The sequence below is a fragment of the Gadus chalcogrammus genome, chromosome 19 (assembly GCF_026213295.1).
Source record: "Gadus chalcogrammus isolate NIFS_2021 chromosome 19, NIFS_Gcha_1.0, whole genome shotgun sequence".
In the NCBI taxonomy this organism is placed as follows: Eukaryota; Metazoa; Chordata; class Actinopteri; order Gadiformes; family Gadidae; genus Gadus; species Gadus chalcogrammus.
The window spans coordinates 16,949,825-16,969,997 of record NC_079430.1 but is presented as its reverse complement, the minus strand read 5'-3'; positions in this window follow the sequence as shown (position 1 = coordinate 16,969,997).

Sequence of the window (20,173 nt, the reverse complement as noted above, 5' to 3'; positions counted from 1 at the left end):
ATCTTAATGAACAGGTACACCTGGGTTTATTCATGCCACGTCCCTTTTCCAGACCTTAACTGTCTATTATTCTTTTGTCTATTTGCCTCTGAAAATGCGGAACCTGGACCACTGTTTGGGTAAATACATAAAATGCTTTGATGGTCACTGAATAATCACAGATCCTTTGGTTGTACAGCTTGTTTTCACAATTCGATAGCCCCGGGTAAACCAGGGTTTATTTTATATGTGACTGGGCTACATATAGATATCATGTTTTTTCTTGTTTGTATTGGCAGATAATGACTTTTTAAGGTTCTTAAGCCATTTCCAGGCTTATTTAGCTTGGGGAAATCACATTTTCTAGAATAACCTTTTTTTTTTTTTTTTTACTCTGCGCAAACCAATAAACTGTAAATCACATTACATTTGTTATGGCCAACAATTGTGCTGATATACCGTCGCCATGGTAGGCAGCCAATATCACGCTCCCATCTTTTTACCATGTTTGTCCGTATGAGCCTTCCGTGAGAAGACTGAAATGGGGCAGATTTGGTGGCAGTTCCCTTGCGGACACAGATTTCATGCAAAGTGCCTGATGCCTCTTGTTTTTCTGCCTGGTTTATTTACTCCACTTCGAGGTACAACTGCACTCTTATGCGGACCCAACACCATTCCCCCTACCCTCTTTTATCAATCTATAATTCAGGATAGCTGAAGAAAGAAAGGTGGTGTTTCATATTCCAGCAGCACTCCTGAAGATAAATGTCTCATGACTGGTTAAGCTAGCTTTAGCTGTGTTTACTTGACTTCAGCATAGGTAAATCCTAGATAAGTATTATTGTTCTTCTTCCATTATTCTGATTTAAACCAAACTAGAAATTTGTGAGTGAACAAATATAAACGCAAGTTCAAGGTAAACCCTGAAAATGAGCAGTGCCATTTATAAACAAATGGCCTTGTATAAGTAGGCAAGGAATGATTACACATTAATTAAAGAGACTTCTTCATTATAAGTGTCATTATCAGACAGATTACGTCTATCGTTTTCTGTTAATAAAGGGCGATATCAAATGGAAGTATGAAGGAGCATGCTAGAAAGGTGACGTACTTGAGCTAAAACTTTGCTAAACTCTTGAGTCACATAGGCCTATGCCCTGTGTTGGAAAAAAACGAATTGAAATATTTTTTCAATAAATTATTTAGACTTCAGTCTCATCATGCTGGCCTTTGCTGCACCTTACAGGCATAAATTCCTCATTTCAAATTTAGTAGAACTCCACAAAACTTCAGATTTTTACCACATTATATAATGTTCAAGGATAATGAACTAAGTAAGAAACTGCGATAAAATAATTAGTTCACCAGCCCCCGTTAAATAAAAAAATGCAATTCAGTTCAATATTTTGAAACTAGGAAAGGTCAATGCAAAAATATGCTTTCACAACACTAACACAGAGAAAAAATGTAAAATTCAAAGACCAACAACAATTTAATTGAACACACACACACACACACACACGCACACGCACACCGACACACACACACACAGCACCCCCTCCTTTGCAGTACAGACATGCTGCTTGGCCTCTCCGACCAACCACCAACCAGGACCCAATGACATGGTTAGGCTCCGCTGCTATTTCCTCCCATGGAGCAGAAGGAATCAAACAGGCCCTGGGTTAACAACAAACAACTTATTTTTCCGGTCAGAAGAGCGAACCATGGTTTTCTCTGTGCTGCGGTCAAAGCTCAAGATGCTAGGCCGTAGCGCTCGCGCTAGTTCTGCCGACAGGATAGGGCGCTGACCCACAGGGTCAGGGACGTTTGAGAGTTGTGCATTTTGGCTGATCGTCCAGTCGGAGCCGATGGATGCCCCAAACCGCACATTTCTGAAACCATGTCCCAGGGTGGTTTCAAATCTCTCCGGACGTATGCGGTTTCGTTTAAGGATTTGTGTGGACGCCTGAAACGCAGATGTTGATGCCATTGCCCCAACCACCAGCCGGAAGACGTCAGAGTTGCGTTGAATTTTATATTTTTATTTTTATTTGTATTCTTTTTGTAGCTTTAAATACAGCCCCTTGATAAATTGAATTACTAACTGTATATTAAAAAGTGGGGGAGTCTCCGTTTCAATTAAATTCAAAAAACCTGATGGCAAGACCATTGTTGAACAGTATTACGATGTATTATTGATCTTTATTTTTTACACCTGATGGAAGTATGTTTTCTTTCCCTACGAGAGTTTTCTACTTTGTTAATACATAATAATAAAAAAAATATATATATATATTTTTTTTTTTATATACATTGGTAGTCAAGGCAGGGCACTATTGTTGTTAAGGCGGCCGCCTTAACAACACAGTCCGCTTAATCTGACACCATCAGTTCAGACATAGTTTTCCTATAGCAGCTCAGCAGATGAGGTGGGCCAGCTGACAGTTGCTTGTGTATATTCTCCTCTCAAGTGCCAAGGTGTCCTTGTCCAGAGCCATTCTGTCACTCTTGCTCCTTTGCTGTGTCTTCATTTTGACCAATGTTTCGGCCGAGTACATTTCCGCCGCTCAGCACATTGCGTATGTCTGCTGGGTGTGCAAACCTTCTTTTCATAGTGGTTTTGTAGCAATATGCTACTTCAAGTCTATTTGCTCTTTCAGCTGGTATCTTACTCGAAAATACTGTCTTCTCGATAAAGTTCAATGGGGTCATTTCAGTAACAATTGGGGAAATTCCTCCAAAGCTAAAGTTTTAGAGATGGTACTAAGGCATTTTGCGTAGACAATTGTGCAAAAACCACATGACGTTTATATGAAGTGTTATTCAATACAGAACACATTTTAAGGGCTCTCAATTCTACTGGAGGAGGTCCAGGCGAACTTGAAGCAACTCCAAAATGAATTGTGTATAGCATTGTAAAGCAGAGGCCCATACCTAGTCTGGCCGTCTGAGGTTACTGTAATAATGTTCGGGGAACAGTTTCTACATTGTACAAGCGTCTTTGGGTGGCCATTGTAAAGAAGATTCACACTAATGGCATTCTCTCTGCGTTCCATCACCAAGCCAGCGGATTCTTCGCTGTAGTCGCCTGCGCAAGTATCCACTCCACACCTGTAAATAACAACTTATTTACTTTATTTCGTTAAACCTTCGCGTGTTTACGGCCAGGGAGGCTCGCCTGGCCCACGTCCTCCCGAGTGTAAAACGTTTGGGGCCTGTCGGCGATGATAGATGCAGAAGGTAGAACGAAAAATTAAATAAAAAAATGGCAACATTGGCATCGAAACAATAGGCACTATGGTTAAGTATTTCTCCAGAGAAATATAAAATTATGTTGTCTTCAAGGACGTTTGGAGAGTGAGCATAAAATAAGGAGAGAGAGGGAGACGGCGAGAGAGAAATTAAAGAAAGGGCATGCGACGGGAAATTGCACAACATCCTGTTTACATGGTGCTGCAGTGAGACTGTAAATTGTGCGGGTTGAAGCTTAGTGGGCATCATCCCAAGGTACCCAAACCTTCTCCAAATCGCCAGTCTGTACAAACGCCCCCGCTTTCACTCTCACTCCCTCAGTCTCTCTCCCTTTACTCCCTCTCTCTTTCACTCTCCCTCCCTCTGTCTCTCTCCCTTTACCCCCTCCCTCTTTCACTCTCCCTTTCTCGGCCTCTCTCCCTTTACCCCCTCTTGCTTTAAATCTGTCTCCCTCCCCTGTCCCTCTTATTTTCCCCTTCACCACCTCTCTCGCTTTCCCTCTCCCCGTCTCTGTCTCTCTCGCTTTACCCCCTCTCTCTTTCACTCTCCCTCTCTCTGGCTCTCTCCCTTTAACCTCACTTGTTTTCACTCTCTCTCCCTCTCTTCCCCTCTCCCCGTCTCTGTCCCTCTCGCTTTACCCCCTCTCTCTTTCACTCTCCCTCTCTCTGGCTCTCTCCCTTTAACCTCACTTGTTTTCACTCTCTCTCCCTCTCTTCCCCTCTCCCTCTCTCTGTCCCTCTCCCCCTTCACCCCCTCTCCGTCTGTCCCGCTCACTCTCTGTCTCTGTCTGCGCGTCTCCCTGCCTTTCCTTTTCCCGAACTGTCGTATGCAGTTCACTGTCATGCTGTTTTTTCTGTATGTCTGTCTCTCTCTCTCTCTCTCTCTCTCTCTCTCGTTCTCTCTCTCTCTCTCTCTCTCTCTCTCTCTCTCTCTCTCTCTCTCTCTCTCTCTCTCTCGTTCTCTCCTTCTCTCTCTCGTTCTCTCTCTCGTTCTCTCTCTCGTTCTCTCTCTCTCTCTCTCTCTCTCTCTCTGCTGTCACTTTGATGGTGCCACGCGGAGGGCCCATAAACAACAGAGTCTCACGCCCGCCTCTCTCAAGGGGATACCGAGATTGGACCCCCCATCCCTCCCTCCTCCTCTCCCCCCAATCCCTCCTCATCCCTTCCTCAAAGATAAAAAGAGTCCTAACATTGTTTTCCTTACCTATGTTGTTTTGATGCTTCTTGTCTTCCCCTCTCTCTCTTCATGGCGGAGGCGGTTAGGATATTTTCGCTGTCATTCGTGACTGCACTTAAGAGAGGACACGCTGTCAGACTCGAGGTTGCCTCGCGTCATTTAGCGGTCAAATGCTTGTTGTTTTTTCCGTCTTTGTGCCCTCTGATGCTGTCTCTTCGTGGTGGGCGAAAAAGAAAAAACCAACAAGGCACACGAACCGTCATGGCTTCAATGTTTTGAGTATTGAAATGAGTTTGAGTACCTGACATATTCCTTCCTTCATTGGAATACTAGGATTAATGCTTATAACATCGGTCGCTTTTCAAGGGGATATATTGTGCATGAACGCCTGCTGGCCCACTGAGGAAAGAAAGCCTTAATAGTACATGTGCCGCTCGGATAGAGTGCACAGCCTTCAACACTCAAATTCTTATCTAAGCTTCACACGTCCATTTAACTTTATGCCAGGCGTCTAATGGACGGTTTTATTGAAACACTGACACTTCTCTGTACATGGATCTCAGCGGATCCCACATCGACCGGCTCGACGCCACTCCTGCGTTTGGGTTTGACCCTGAAGGTCGGGGTCCCTCTCATCTCTCTCCAAGCACTTCATTATCTCCACCCTGAATCCGATCTGAATCTGTTGCTTTGAAGTGCCTTTGGTTGACCCATCCCTGTTTTTTAAACAGTATTGATTTGACAACCCGCCTCTCCTTCTCCAATCATATCGGGGACCTTCAATCTCAAGCCGGCAACTTGCTCTTTCTTTATTTTTTTTCTTTCTTTCTTTCAATTTACTTTTTTTATCTCTTTGTATGCCCCCCCCCCCCCTCCCGCCCCCACATCAATTTTCTCTCTAGGTCTCTCTCTCCACCTTTTCTTTCTTTCTTTCTTTCTTTCTTTCTTTCTTCCTTCTCTATTTCCATTTTCCTTCTCTATTTCTATTTTATTTTCTCTATCATTCTTTATTTCCCTCTGGGGCTGAATAAAGTACTCATCTCTCTAAAATGGATTAATCTTTACCTTGGACCCCCTAATATTACACTTATCTTGCCTTGGAAAAAAGTACATAATGTTTACAACTCTTTTCTCTCTCTCTCTCTCTCTCTCTCTCTCTCTCTCTCTCTCTCTCTCTCTCTCTCTCTCTCTCTCTCTCTCCCCCCCCCCCCATCCATCCCTACCTAAAGTGTCTCCAAAGCTGCTGCCGAACAATCGTCACTGCAGAGACACATCCACTGCTCAGCGATGATCAATGTTGTGCGGTGGGTTGGAGGGGACAAAGTGGGAGGGGGAATTGATCGGGGCGTCTCAACGTTACGGTAAACAGAGCCCTCTTGTTCCCACTGGGCTGGGCAATTATCAAGTGCAGGAAGAGGCAGTTTTTTACTTAGTTTTGTTTCGTTACGCAAGCTCTCGGAAGAACATGAGGGGGGCGTGGGGAAGGAAAGTCAAGAGCCAACTGTGGGCAACTGTAATTATCAGTTGCAGCACTTTCCGATTCAATACATTTGGGAGTGTTTCTCTCTTTGTGTTTATTACCGGAAGACTTCCATGGTGTTCCCGTGGGCTGCGGTATTCAGGGGTTATCTGCGTTGTCATCGGGCAGATGTCTTCCTTTCCCTTTTCCCGCTTAAATGATGCGAACAGAGACTCGAAGAGAAACGGTTGTGAAATGACAGATTTGAGGGAAACCCCACATCCCATGTTTACGCACTCGATTCGTACCATTTATTTTTTTTAACATGTAATCGTGCCCTGTTTCAGTCAAGCATACTCACACAATCAACCACAACATGTTATACAGCTGTCTTTCATTTGCCTTCTACTGAATCCGTAACGCTAACTCTTCCTAACTGATGTCCCCAGGCGCCTGGCCAGGGATTAACATTACATTTACATTTACGGCATTTAGCAGACGCTTTTATCAAAAGCGACTTACAATGAGTACGTTTGTCAGAGGAAAGAGAAACAATACATCTCTGTCGGTACAGTAAGGATGTTCATAAAACCATCCTAAGCACAATTGTTAGGTTAACCCATTCCCCGTATACAACAAGGATAGCTAGGATAAGTTGCTGCACAATGCTAAGTACTATTCTTTAGATTGACGTGAATAACGTTAATGAAGAGCATTAACTGATCCTCGTTGTCCATCCTCTTCCTCAGTCCACCTCAAAGCTTATCTCTCTCCAATCCTGTCTAAAGTCTCCAAAGCTGCCGACGAGCCGTCACTGCAGAGACACATCCACTGCTCAGCACTTATCAAAGGCCTGTGTGTGGGGGGGACTCAGTGGGTGGAGGAATTGATCGGGGCGTCTTGGCGTTACGGTAAACAGAGCCCTCTGCTCCCCACTGGGCAGGGCAATTACGAAGTGCAGGAAGAGGCAGTTTTTAGTTTGTTTTGTTGTGGTGCGCAAGTTCTCCACACAAAGAATGAGGAGGGTGCAGGCCAGCCAGGGTTAACTGTAATTATCAGTCGCAGTACTTGCCGGGATTCGATTTTGGTCGCTTTCTTTATTTTTGTTCCAGGAAACATCCAGTGTTGTGGCCGTGGCCTGCGCTAGTCAGGGTTTACCCTCGCTGCGATTGGGCAGATGCCTCTCTTTCCTCTTCCTGCCTAAAGAAATACAATAGAGACTCAGAAAATTGACTCGTACAAAGGAGACGGAAATGTGCTAACTGATTAGACTGAAACATCACTTTCCATATTGACATACTTGATTTATTCCATTTATTTTTGACAAACGCAATAATGCCATATTTCACACACTCAATGACACACACACACACACACACACACACACACACACACACACACACACACACACACCTGATATGTATTTGTCTTCCCTTTGCCTTCCTCAAATCCATCCTCGCCGTGTTCAACTCCGACTCGCGATATCCAAGGTCCCCGGGTGGCTCGCCACAGATTGAAATATGAATAGCGTTTATGAAGAAAATAAATTGATCTTTGATGTTTGTCCTTCAGGGGTGTCGGCAGCGGCGGCGAGAGGGTGGGGGGAGGGGGGGGGGGGGGGGGGGGGGTTGGTGCAGCAATGGGGGGATTATATGACATTGGTAACAGTCAACAGTCTGTTCGCTCTCTATTTCCAGAGCCGTGCCGTGGGGCGGGGGATACACACACACACACACTCGCGCGGGGGGCTTCCATTTGAATCAGAAAGAGATGGGCTATTACCCTTCACCGTGATGTTTCTGCGGCGATAGGAAATGAAAAGAGGTCTCTCATTTGCGCGGCTGTGATCTGGTTACAGCACTGATGGGGCCGTCATTGGAGACGGGGCAGCCCGCGAGGGCCGCGTCCATCACGCCGCCAACGAGGCTACGATCGGAACGAGGGGCCCGCGCCGATCCGTGGACACGCGGGACACGCGACGAACGCGCGACGCCGCAACAACAGCCATCCCGACAAAGACGGCAATTTACTGTTAAACTGTTTTTTTCGTCGTTAGTATTTGTTGTTTGTGCCAAGCTATGATTTTTAATGATGTTATTAATCATTTTCGGGAAATGCAGTGGACACACACACACACACACACACACACACACACACACACACACACACACACACACACACACACACACACACACACACACACAGTCTTTCACCCACTCAGGCTCCTTGGATGTGTGTTCACATGAGTTATAGAGACCATCTGCCTAAGAGTCACAGTCAGCAAAAAAGCGTGAGAGAGAGGAAGAAGGAGAGGAGGAGGAGGGGGAAGATTTCAATTATCAATATACCATTTAATACATTGCCGCCAGGCCCAAACAGCCTGGCATCTTGACAGGGTGAGATAGGGGAAATGTTATTTCTCAAACACATCAGCAGAACGCTGCAATTTTTGGCTTTGTGGTGCAGCGAGTTCAGAACGGGGGTTGAAGGGGTTGGCTTGCATTCATCAAACAGTTGTTGGAGAGAGAGAGAGAGAGAGAGCGAGAGAGAGAGAGAGAGTGAAAGAGGGTGTACTGTAGATCTCTCCATGCATGGGAAATCGCGTTACAAAGCAGACGGATCATAGAAAGGAAGACATTTGTTTAAGTTTGATCGTTGTGATCAAGAGTTCAGAATCACTTTTGTCTTTGTTGCCTGCCCTTTGAGATTGATTATATTAATCTATTTATTTCCCAGGGGGTGGAAAATGGGCGGGTTTGGGCCGTGGACGTGCTTGATCTGAAGTCCAGCACATCACAGCAAGGCTCTGTTACCAGCACTTGATCAGTGTATGGTTTTGTTAATGTTAGATTCGGAATGAGCAAAGCCCAGTGTTGGCCTCGTGATACCATCCGGATATAAGAGGGGCAAGAAAAGTGATTTTCTTCACAAAGTCTGAACATAATTTGAAGAAGACATTATCGATTGTTATATTTTTTTAAGCTTTTATCCTAAAGTTTGTCTCCTGCAAAAAATGTGCAGAAACCAAAATGTTAACATTGCAATGTGCTTGTTACAAAATAATGCTGTTAAATGTCAGAACCAGGACCTCAACAACCAAACAGTGTCAAGGCATATCGGCCGTCCTCCACAGATTTATACCCAACCATCCATCTCCATCTGCTTCCCAAATAGAATGACAAATGTGGCCTCGCAGTAATTCCCAGCAAAATACTTTCCGCAAAAAATATGGTCTGGCAAACATGGACACCCAGTGTTTGCATATATATTTTTCAAATGTGCATCTGTGTGTGTGTGTGTGTGTGTGTGTTTCTCTGTGAGCGTAAGTAAACGGGTGTGTGTATGTGTGTGCATACATATAACAAATAGCTCTGGTCAAATCATGTGCATGACATTCTCATGTCTGTGTGACTGAAGACGGAACAATAATTTTGATCCTTCGCCTGGCTCCTTTCTCGGAAGTATAGATGTGTGTTGTGAGCTTCCACCACCATCGATACTTACTTGTAGGTTGCCATGGACACGAGGTGGCGTTCTGTTAGTCTCTGTGATTATTGGGTCGTATTTTTTTTTGGAAAGAAAGATATTTAGATTGCATGTTTAATTAGTCAATAACTGAAATTAGTGCATTTAAACAGAAGTAGATATACCAGTTTGGAATCAAATCAAGGAGACGCATAAATAATAGACATTTGCATTTAATTGCCTCAGCAGACATTGGAAGATAATCAAAAGAAGCACTGTTCTTTTTACTTGTGCCTTTGCATCGGTTGTTTACCATGACAACAGAGAGTCTATGCCTGTCAGTTTTCCTCTTCAGTGCGTCTCTTAAGCACTTTCAATTCAGAATGCAAGGTAATTACAGTGATTATACCCAATCTCTCTCTCTTGCTCGCTCTCACTCACTTTATCCATCTAGCTACTTCTCTTTGTCTTTTTGTTTCCCTTGGGTCCATTTATCTGTTTTCACAGCAGATCCTCAGCGCCTGAAAGAAACCCTGACACACTTCAAGAGATTCTGGTGATGTTTTCCAGCCATCGACGATGCGACAAACCCTACAACATGTTGCATCGCTTGCATCATTTGAATGTAACGCGTTCTATTTACTATTCAGTCATCTAGCAGATGCTTTTCGCCCATGCATTAGCCTGTGGCCCTCTTTAGATACACGCCATTCATAAGCAGGCTGTGGGGTCGGGCAACGATGTCAAGGGCTTTGGACATCAGGGATAAGACAAAGACCCCTCAGACAATATTCAGGACATCCTTTGATGTTCCTAGCTATTTTCATATCATAATGGTGGACAGTTCTAAACGGTTTGTGACTTTTTTTTGTTTGGTTTCTGAAACAATGACATTGTGACGCAATTGTCGACAACAAAGACGGAGTGGAAAAAAGAAAAGAAAACCAGAAAGGGTAAGGAACTTGAAATGTCGTGCTCAATAGGAATGCCTTTCAAACCCGATCCTGCTGGCAGACGATTTGTGTAAGCACCCTGAAATGACCCCCCGGCACACACACATACATTACATACACACACGCACACACACACACACACGTACACACGCACACACAAAACTAGCCGCAAGATATACAACACAAACCATTTATTGCAGCGCCACCAGCGAGCCATTAAGGCTTGTTAGGCTCCACGAAAGCGACCGAGATCGAACGGTTTGCGTCACACCCGGAGAAGGCCATGGAGACTGCGTGGTCCCCGGAACACGGCAAGCTGCAGAACAGCTTGAGTGTTTGCTGTACTCTGTGGTCGCCGCTCAAACCGTGGCAGGAAAGGCGCGAGGCATTCCGATCAATGTGTTATTTTTTGAGCCTTTGTCTTAAAAAGGTTAAAAAAAAAGCGTGTGGAACCCTCCTAGTGGGCCCCGATTCACGTGACTCGTTTAAAACTCACGACGTTGATTAATGGGTGATTTAAGTAATTAGCTCACAGGAAAGTCAGCATGTTTTATTGAGCTGACTTGATAACAATAAAAAAAGATGAGAGGCCTTGAAAGAGCAATTTTTTTAAATGAACTTGCTCATGAAAGAATAATGACAATTGTCATTATGATTTTATAGCTGCTGTTGGCATTGATAATCCACAGTGGGGTTACATGAAAAGCATACATGTATTCGTAATGAGGGTTGGGTTTGCTTTGAAAGACGACGGAATGCAACTCTCCACAGTAGAAATAAAACCGAAAGCTGTCTCATTACTGTGAGAAGTAGCTTCTACTTAACATGACCCACTTAAAATACTTTCAGTCTTTTTCTTTGTGGTATTTGGTTACTGTGGATTTATTTCGGAGTTGAGACCAACCTAACTCTAAATTGCCGTTACAAGTTCGCCGTTTCTACTTCAAATCAAAGACGATTGTTTTCCAATGCATTTGCAAACAACGGCTGTTATTGGCCATGCATAATTCAACAAACCGACTTTCCCTCTGTGTATGCTAGCTGTCATCGGAGCTATGCAGGGTTCAGTTTCCCCCCTCATCTTCTCTAGTTTTGGACTTGGTTCTCGAAGCAGTAAACAAAGGTAGGCTCTCACTCCTCATGGTGATTAGATTGGCCGCTCAATGCCCTCTGCGAGTCCACGCACCGAGTCATACATATGGGAGCAACCATATCTCCCTGTCCTCCTACTCCTCCTCCACCTCCTTCTCTTCCTCCTCCTCCTCTTCCTCCCTACTCAAGACTTTCCCTCATTGAGATGACAAAACTTTTCCGTCCTCTAAACTCAAAACCGGGTAGAGGAGAAAAAGCACCCCGCACTTGGCAAGTGTTCTCTTTTTGGTATTTAATGAGGTTGGTTCTTTTAAGGGTTTTTAAAAAACCGCAACGGTGACCAGTTTACGACCGACGACGGAGTTGAATCGTACTTTTGAAAGATGGCCGGAGTCTCTTGTTATATCCGGCAACATCTGTTTCGGAATGCTTCAAGGTGACGTTCGCCTCCAGGGCGACCATAATTGTCGTAGGCATATGTTGTTTATGAGCGCTGCCTTTGAGTTTCAACAGCCAAATACTCTCCCGCACCAAAATAATGCCGTTAAGATTGTGCTAAGAGTCGTAAAAGGTGTTGGGATCAGAAAAATACCTGTTCATCTAATAAAAACGTAATGTGTTTGAAGGTACTACTGCTATTATTGTGTGCGGGGAAGGGGGAATGGGGGGGGGGTTCATTGTGCAAACGGATTTAACACCAATCACAAATGTGTCAAACAGGGGGGCAAGCGATAAAGTTTCCTTTGGCACTATTCTAATTGCACCTGTCATATCTCCAGTTAAAACCCTCCCCCCCCCCCCCCAACCAGAATAGATAGGGCGCACAATTAATCGCAGAGACGGACAACGGGATGCGTTTGGTGCCCAGATTGCGTTTTTTTTTTTTTTTTCTAGTCTTTCCTCTGAGGCACAAATCAAATCCCATCAAAATGTTTTCATTTTTTTTTCCTGCGCCAACTCTTGACTTCGGGAAGACGCGGACGGGAGGCCAGATAACTAGATGCAGCGGCTCCGCGCCAGGGGATGCGCCGCTGCGTCGTTCCGTCTGCCAATTTGATTTTTGAGTTTGATTTTGTGTCCACTACCTGGGGTTTGTGCCAAGCACAGCATGCCACCTGCTGAGCCAATCGGATTAGTATGTGCATGTTTGCGGGGGTGAGTGGGGGGAGGGGGAGCATGTCCCACTCTATCGAGACATGGTGGTGGTGGTGGTGGGGGTGATGGGGGGGGGGGGGGGATGACTGATGGCTGGGAGCTCCCATAAGGAGAGCGTCCCCTGCGTTGGCCACCATGGCGCCGCTGTGTGCTCGTTCATCATTGTGACACCAAGAGGGGGGGGGTTCCTTGACATCTTTACATCTCGTCCTGCTCCTTTCTCTTTCTCTTTTTCTCTCTTTCTCTCTCTCTCTCTCTCTCTCCCTCCCCCCCCCCCCCCCCCCCCTTGCTGCCCTACAGCCATGTCCAGTCAAAGAGGTCATGGCGGGACCCGAACCCCAACAGATGGGAAAGAAAGAAAATACAAAGATAACACCAGTCGACGGTACCCGGAGAGAGAGAAAGAGAGAGAGAGAGAGAGACATAGGGGAAGATGAGGGCAGAGAGAGAGAGAGAGAGAGATATGAAGGCAGAGAGAGAGACATAGGGGACGATAGAGAGACATAGGGGACGATTAGGGCAGAGAGAGAGAGAGAGATATGAAGGTAGAGAGAGAGACATAGGGGAAGATGAGGGCAGAGAGAGAGAGATATGAAGGCAGAGAGAGAGACATAGGGGGCGATTAGGGCAGAGAGAGAGGTGGTAAAGAGTTGTAAACACACATTATGTCATTCTTTCCAAGGCAAGATAAGTGTAATATTAGGGGGTCCAAGGTAAAGATGAATCCCTTTTAGGGAGATGACTACTTCATTCAGCCCCAGAGGGAAATAAATAAGGATATTACTTACACACACACAGCAACTCACACACACACACGCACAGAGACACAAACGCACACACGCCTCATATCAAAAGGAAAACAATTTACATGCTGATGATACCTTGAAATTGAAATGCAGTAAAGCCATTGGCGTGTTTGTGTTCTGAAACAGAATATATATTGCTAACATTCATTGTGTAACTGCATCACATCGAGACCCAGTCAGCTAACTAGTAGTCCATTCTGCCGCGCGTTAGAGTGCCAGGATACTCCGGCCAGGACCTTGTTCAGGCTGTTAGACTCCCAGCTGTCAGGCTGGGATTTCCAGCCCCAATCTCTGCAGTCTACCTGTAGACGTCCATGAGGGCAAAAACCGCTAACCTCTACCTCCTTATCCATGACATTTAATAGAAAAGTGCACTGAGAATAAATTACCTAATTCTAAATTTAAAACCGAATCGCAATTATGATACCCACAGTCTCGACGGGCGTTTCGCCAACTTTGGCTGATATTCTTTAGCTAGGTGTCGGGGAGATGTGCCAGCAACTATATACCCCTGTCTCAGCCTTCTCTTTTATATATAATCGTTCAGAAGAGACACTTTCGTCCTATGCATCGCATCAAAGTGAATTTTAATACATGGCATTAAACGAACAGATGGGAGGGATATTATTATTTATTCTTGAATGTGTATATCACGCCACCGAACTGTGCACCCCCACCCTTTTTTCTGCACTATTTATCACTTTTGTACTTTATTAGATTTGTATTTTTATATTCTACACGTGTATGCACTGGGAAGGAGATGCTTTCAATCTAATTTTACTGTGTATAGTGACAATAAAAGGCATTATATTCTAATCCATTCAATATCTTAGCTCAAGGAGTACCCAAGGATAGGCAGTGTCTATCGGGGTATCGAACCCAGTACCTTTTAGCTGGGAGTCAACCAACTACCCTACCCTCACCTACACCACCCTGCAGCCCCCTCTGACCACTCTCCTCTAGAAGGATATTACAGAGGTGGGAGTAAACCACCTACACTACCCTGACCTACACCACCCTGTGGCCCTCTCTGACCACTCTCCTCTAGAAGGATATTACAGAGGTGGGAGTAAACCACCTACACTACCCTGACCTACACCACCCTGTGGCCCTCTCTGACCACTCTCCTCTAGAAGGATATTACAGAGGTGGGAGTAAACCACCTACACTACCCTGACCTACACCACCCTGCGGCCCCCTCTGACCACTCTCCTCTAGAAGGACATTACAGAGGGGTAATGGTGGCGACGGAGGGAATTGACACACTTTAAATGGCTCCTTTCTCCTCAATTCTCCCCTGATCGTTTGAAATGCAATTATGCTAATCATCGCTGAGGTCATAAGTATGCACATCCAGTGCGGCCCTCTTATGTTGCCCTGCGTCGTATCGGTTCCCTTTGAGGATAATTATTCCTAATGGCATATCATTTAAGGGGCCCTCTTTCGGAAACGGCGACAGCTTTTTTGCGTTTTATTTCATCATATGCCATTAATTTTTGGCTTTGCAGTCGGGCTCCAGATACACTGAGAAAAGGTTGAGGGGTCGCAGGTCGAGGATTGTCTGTGTTGCGCTGAGTAGAAGGTATTGTTGGCGGTTGTTCCCGTCGTTTTAACCCTTTCAGGAGGGCTCTCTCAGCACTCTTTCCCCTTCATCTTGATACGAGTGGCTTGTTTGTAGTGTAGGCGAATACAAACACTAATGAGGAATGAATTCAAAATGAATCACCCCACTAGAACCGGTCGCTACCCAATCATTTTTTCTTTGAGTATAAACAAATTGAACTCAACCTAAGAAGAGTGGAGGGGAAAATATAATAAATGTCGGTTAAATACGCTACGTTCAACCGTCGCTTCGGTTGCCATCTGGGATTTCCCCGCTTCGATCAAATTAGCTTCTGGCGGTGGTTTTAACTTCTGTATTCAAAAAATATAAAGAGCATTAAATTAAAAGAGATGATACAGATTTAGTATTGACGTAATGCTGATTGATTGACATGTTTGGTCATATACGTAATGAGGCTTGGGGTTACGTTGCGTCAAATTAGGGAGGTAAATGTAGTCTGTCCTCTTAGAGAGCTGCCTTGTTTTTCCCTGACACTGCACCACAAACACCGGATAGTCTTGTATGTACACACCCGCTGTGCTGCGGCCTGTAAGTACCACAGCCAAGGTTTGAGGCTGGCTGTAAACAAACATCACAGGATGGCAGCTGACACGGATAGCTACTCCTCCCCTCCCTAACAAGTGGTTACATTACAACTGTTTATCCTGAAGAAGGTGATGGCTTTGTTCACAAGTCTATAACCGGGGCTTACAACGTCTTCCGAAGCATGAATTGAATTGTTTATGAGCAACTCTCAACCTTGTGTCCTTTCGCCACAATTCTTTGGGAAGATATGCATAAAAAATGATCACCCCAAGTTCATGAGCGAGTAACCCCAAGGGTTGTTGATCACGAGCTTTCGGCCAGTGCTAGCTAATAATGCCATCTGGCTGCGCAGAAACACACACACACACACACACACACACACACACACACACACACACACACACACACACACACACACACACACACACACACACACACAAGAGTTGTGCTTTGCTTTGAAGCCAGAGAAAAAGAGCGCCGGCCTAGCCAAGTTGCGAGAGGTCGAGAACATTCTGAGCTCTGGCCTCGCTCTCTCGAACTTTATTATTTTTTATTTTTGGGGGTCTGGGAAAGAAGCCCAACATTATGATTCCCTGGTGGGTTTTCTTTTCTAAGTCAAGGGAAAAGGCTCTCCTCTGAACATCTGTTGGTGGAAATTCATCAGCCTGCTTTCATGAATCAAGCCCCGCCTGGTTTTAATGGGGGGCCTGTATCCAGGGTCCAGCTCTAACTCACAGATAGGCCACATCGCTTGATTTATCGGGCTAATTTGTTGAACCGTTCCTGCAGCTCTTTTAACCAACACAAAAGAAATCACTTTAAACTAAAAATGCGTGTGAGAGTGTTACATCTGTTGGTAGTATGTTATATCTCTAAGAGAATGCCAGTATTTTAAGTTTGGTTGCTAAGTTTGGTCTGGTGCGATTAACTACCTTAAGTTATCCCAAAAACCAATACTAGCTTAAAACTACATGGATTTTCGATAACTTATCAAATTGTCAAACTCTGTCCTGGGCTCCCTCTGAACAAGTAAACTACTAACAAAGATCCTAAAATGCTTATTTGGCAGGAAAGTCTAGGGGCTGTTCAACTTCTACCCAAAGGGTAGTCTGTTTGACCCCCATATCTACAATGTACCCATCCCTTAAGATATCCCTTATTGGCATATTCTTCATCGTGTTACTTATGGTCTGAAAAACGCGTCATACCTTTTCAGTTAGTATTTGTTAGGGCTTCTTCACTAGACACACACGCTACCGCTCGCTCTCCTTGCTCGTGCACTCACTCGCTGACGTCACTCACACACAAACATACGCACACTGCCATTCTCATGCACACACGTACGCTACTCGTAACACTATGCCTCGTTTTTGCGACGTTCATTTTTTTTCCCATCTATTGAAAGTTAGGCCATTAAACATGTGGCATTCTATACGGCCTGATTATGTCATTATTTAAGCTACATAGCCTAATAAGAAGCGCTAATAGGATATTTGACTAAACCACTAAACTACAATCTTTGGTTATTAATTTATTAATTTAGCTATACTTTAGTATTCTTTCTGTTCAAATCTGTTCAGTGTTCCAAATTATTTATTATTAAATGTTACATTAAGTTAATTGTTATACAAGTGTTGTTTAAATAATATGCTTTTTAAATTTAAAAAAATCGTGGGATGTATCGAACCGTGGGTCAAAAATCGTGATACAAACCGAATCGTGAGTTGGTGTATCGTTACAGCCCTAGTATTTGTATATCTTTTGTGTTTGTATTCATATTGTTGCTGTTTATCATGCTGTTTATCCAAGACAGCATGAGGAGGGTCTAGTTCAGGACCCTGGACAGCATCCGCTCAGGAACAACTCCATACATGGGCGCAGCACTATTACTGGTCATTAGTATTAGGAGCAGCACACTGGAGGAAAACCAAACGTTTAGCCTTTATCACTTTTATCCAAAACAACGAAGACTCTTGATGCATGTAATGAGCAGGTATGGAGTTATAGGGAAGGTTTCTGCCTCGCAAAATAATTGGAAAGTATATATATAGATATAAATATAGAGATATAAATATAGATAGATAGATAGATAGGTGTATACCGGTATATAGAGAATCAGATATAGTTGTATATCATCCCAGTCTCACGGAAAGTTTTATGACGCTGTCGCGTCACGTCATTTAATCTATTCATTCGTGATCTGGGACACGTTATTTAATTTTTTTCGTGCGAAAAACACAAATTTCAAACTCATTCTAGAAAGAAGAGATGAAGCAGCTACCTTTTTTTTTCGTCGCGGTTTGCCTACAGAGCAGCACACCTGCATTAAATATATCCGTGAATTGTCACAATTTTTTTTAGTTTTTGTGATCAATTTTTTCATTTTATGATTTATACAACAAACAGATATGTCAGAATTGTCACAATTTCTCAGAATTAATGGTGAAAGTAGAAACGGGTGGCCAAAAGCTGTCATATTGTTTCAAATTAGTGTTTTTGGCACGAATTTTTTTTAATTACGTGTCCCAGATCACGAATGAATAGATTAAATAGCGTGACAGTGTCACGTATTTCCGTGAGACTGGGTTGTGTATATAGAGAAACAGATATGGCTGTATACAGAAATAGATAAAGATACATAGACATATAGATAAATAGATATTGAGATATAGGAAGATATAGGTTTTGAAATATAGATGGATAAAGCTCTAGATAAAAACTGACGTATCATTTGGCCTAAGATTAAATCGGTCATGGGTCACGTTTTGCAGGCCACTGAACTGTGGACCATCAATATAAAAAGCCATAACAATAAGTGGACTTGAAGCCAAATAGGGGGTGTTGGCACATGACATGTCAGCCTTTGATAACCGTGGAATGGTAATAACAGTCCTAGCATCCTCCAGGGTTGGGGGGGGGGGGGGGGGGGCACTCTATAACTGTGTCTGACAACGTATCGGTATGATCCATAGCTATGGCTCAAACCCCCCTTTTTATAAGCGCAGAGTCCACTTAAGTTGATTTGCATTAATGTCGTCGCCACATGTCTTTTTATAGAACCCCCCCTGCGCTCGCTCTCGCTTGCGCTCTAGTTGGTATCTGTGACTGATATTGTTTTTGGATCTTCTCGTGGCGGGTAGGGAGACTCAATTGCCTAATGTACTGTGGAGCATGAAATGTTTTTGTAAATGTACTATTTGCTTTTGACGGGATTGCCACGGGCCTTTTGTGTAGAGGCTAGCTTCCTTTTCTGTCTCTCGGCTAGCTCTCTGGCTACCCGACTACGGCTAGCTGCCTCTGCCGCGGCTGCCTGTGTTTAAAGTCACTCTGTCTATATTAAAACAATGAGGGGAAAACTGGGAGAGTTAACGCTTTCAAATGGAAGTGTCTTTTCCCTCCCTTCTGCACACAACAGTTGTTTAAATGACGTATTTTTAAATGTAATTATAAGCTCAGACACCTTGGGCAGACACAATTATATCGTGCCTTAAAGTGCATGGAGAGAAGAGAGGGAGGGAACTGAGGTGAGATGGAGGGAGAAGGAGGGGAGAGTGTGAGAGAAATGAGGGGAGGGAGAGAGGTGTGTGTGAGAGAGAATGAGGGAGGGAGGGAGGTGTGTGTGTGAGAGAATGATGGAGGGAGAAGGAGGGGAGTGTGTGTTAGAAATGAGGGTGAGAGAGGTGTGTGTGTGAGAGAATGAGGGGTGAGAGAGGTGTGTGTGAGAGAGAATGAGGGAGGGAGAGAGGTGTGTGTGAGAGAGAATGAGGGAGGGAGGGAGGTGTGTGTGTGAGAGAATGAGGGAGGGAGGGAGGTGTGTGTGAGAGAATGAGGGTGTGTGTGTGTGTGTGTGTGTGTGTGTGTGTGTGTGTGTGTGTGTGTGTGTGTGTGTGTGTGTGTGTGTGTGTGTGTGTGTGTGTGTGTGTGTGTGTGTGTGTGTGTGTGTGTGAGTGAGGGGTGAGAGAGGGAGTGTTGAAGGGAGAGAGAAGACATTGCGTGAGGGAGAGAGAAAGAGAGAGGGCAAGGGCTAAAGAGAGAGATGTAGGGAGGGAGGGGGAGGGTGTGAATGAGGAAAGGAGTCAGAGAACAAGAGACGGAGACGGATGAGTTGGGGGGGGGGGGGGGACAAGAGTAGAATATGCCGGAGAGTGAACGAGAGAGAGAATGAGAGAGCGTGCTAGGGGGGGAAAGAGAAAAGTGTGTGAGCGAGGGAAAGACAAAAGGTCGAGGAGGGAGAGGGAGCAGGGTGCTCGGGAAGATCAGCGCGGCTGAGATATGGCGGCCATTACACGGATGGCAGAGCTGGCCGGGTCGAGGACATGGGGGTCGCGCACGGTGGGACTGGTCTCTCTCTGTCTCTGTCTCTGTCTCTCTTTCTCTCTGTCTCTGTCTCTCTCTCTCTCTCTCTCTCTCTGTCTCTCTCTGTCTCTGTCTCTCTCTCTCTCTTCTCTCTGTCTCTGTCTCTCTCTCTCTCTCTTCTCTCTGTCTCTGTCTCTCTCTCTCTCTCTCTCTCTGTCTCTGTCTCTCTCTCTCTCTTCTCTCTGTCTCTGTCTCTCTCTCTCTCTCTTCTCTCTGTCTCTGTCTCTCTCTCTCTCTTCTCTCTGTCTCTGTCTCTCTCTCTCTCTTCTCTCTGTCTCTGTCTCTCTCTCTCTCTCTTCTCTCTGTCTCTGTCTCTCTCTCTTCTCTCTGT